The following is a 2,351-nucleotide window of genomic DNA, read 5'->3' as shown; positions in this document are numbered from 1 at the left end:
ATTTCAAAGATACACTTATTTTAATGCATTATTGCAAGCATGATTACAAAACTTTGTCAAGGATCAATGTCATGCTTTCATATGGCATGAGGTGTCCTTTCGAATCAAATGAAAGTCTAGGCTAAGGGGACCACAGGAAGACTTTTGCTGCCAGAAATCCCTATTTTGATGTTTTTTTTACACAAGGTTCCAATCCGAATTGGAAAATGCATATAAGAAGGAAGTTGTAGGTAATGAGCTGAAGTTTTTGCCCATATTTTTGCTCTTTTATTTGGAGCCATGGTTGAGGAGATATGATCAAAATACTGGACCCCAGTCTGCCCACATCATGCAGGGACAGCTCATTTCCAACTTTTCCAGTTTCTGTTCTTCTCTTCTTGTGTAAACCCTTGGGGGTTCTCTTCACCTATAAAAGGGGACCTCTTCTTCCTTGAAAAGAACTCAATCATTCAAGCCATTGATGAGAGGAATTCATGAGGGAGTGAGTTAGTAATGCCAAATTGTACTTAGCCATTAACATAAGCCTAAGCCTAGACTTTCTCCTAGAGGAAGACTAGCCATTTTTGCATGCTATCCATGGAAGATCAACTCTAATCAAATAAGGTATTGGACTTGGCGTATCAATCAAATTTGAATTCTCCCCTCTTCTTCTCTCTCCATCAATAATGGTGCCGAAGAATTTGTCAAGTAAGATGTGTTCTACATTGATGTTTTCTTGATTTCTTGTTGTTTTCTTTTTCATTTATAATCCAACATATATATATATATATATATATATATATATATATATATATATATATATATATGTATATGTATATGTATCTAATCTCATCTCCTTAACCAAACCTATCTCTCTCATTCTTAGTAATTCATCCTCTCTACAAATTCTAGGTTCTCTTTGCTACAGGTACATCTCTCCCAGCAGTATCCTTATTGCCTACGGGCAAGAATAGGGCTTGGGAGGGAAACTTCTCATCTCTTCACTTCTCTCATATCTACATTTCTCACATACTATCCTAGATGAATAATTTCTATCGCTTTCACTCTGTACGATCTATTAGAATTAACGTATAGATTAGCCGTAAAATTCACTTTCAACAACGTATAGTGTTTCTCTTTGGCCCAGAAAGGCTCAATGAAATACTTCTATCACCGGATCCCATCATACTACCTCTCATAGACTATAACTTTTCTTTTGACGTAAGCGTAGTTATCTTGCTATGAACCAAGAGGATTTGTACACACAATTGATCCCAATCACTAGAAAAAATATATATATTGTGGTAAGCACAAAACTACAATTCCAAAAAAAAATTCGTAGCCTATTTGTTCAGCCAAGATTGAATGCCATTAACTCATCTATTAACACTTTCATATTACCTATGATACGATATGACCATAGCCTTGATGTTTTCATCTTTGTGTTGTTTTGACATTCTCTTTTGTGTTCTTTCTTTGTGTGTGTGAGTGCAAGAGAGAAAGAGTGGGGCTTCAAGAACTACCCTAGGTGATTTGTTGACTTACAAGGAGAATCCCCTTCTTGTTAAGGAAGAGGTGGTGAGAAGGGTAGTTGAAGAAGTGCCACAGATCAGCAATGCACATGTGTTGTTCTTTGATGGATCATACAGAAAGAGCCATGATGCAGCTTTAGGGGGTATAGCACTTACGATCTAGAGGGGAAGCTAGTATGCAAGAGAGGATTCAAATTGGATGCTCATAGTAACAATGAGGCTAAATATGCTACTTTGGAAGCTGGATTACACATTTTTTTGAAGCGTGGGATTAGAAGGTTGAGCATAAAAGGTGATGCCTTGTTAGTTGTGAAGCAAGTGTTGGGTGTTAAAGGCTTGTTAAAGCCTTTCAGAATTAAAGGCTTGTTAAAAAATTTCGAAGCATGGAGCATCAGACACATTGAACGTGCTCTTAATGGAGAGGCACATGAAGCATCTCAAAGCATGATTGTGGAGTTATTTGTGTTAAGGACTAATTTACCTCTTTATCATGGCCGGGAAAGTTTGGCTCAAGAAGAGGAGTTTTTGCTAACATGAATCATTCCGAAGGACATTCAAAAGTCTAAGAAGTTTGGTTTTGTGCATAGAGAATCCAAGTACAAATTGATTGGTGATGTCTTGTACATGAAAGGGGCTGATCTCGTGTTGAGACATGTACCCTGGTGGGAGGAACTTTATAGAGTGTTGGAAGAGAATCATGAAGGCACATGTGGCGGACATTTTGCTCTAAATATCACCTTGCAAACGATCTTGCAAGAGAGGTATGTATGGCCTAGTTTGCACAAGGATGTTCACCATTGGTGTTTGTCTTGCAATAGATGTCAAGCATTTGGGAAGAGA

This window comes from Adiantum capillus-veneris, chromosome 22 (assembly GCF_014529385.1).
Source record: "Adiantum capillus-veneris isolate H3 chromosome 22, ASM1452938v2, whole genome shotgun sequence".
Lineage (NCBI taxonomy): Eukaryota > Viridiplantae > Streptophyta > Polypodiopsida > Polypodiales > Pteridaceae > Adiantum > Adiantum capillus-veneris.
Note: the sequence above shows the minus strand (reverse complement) of the source record.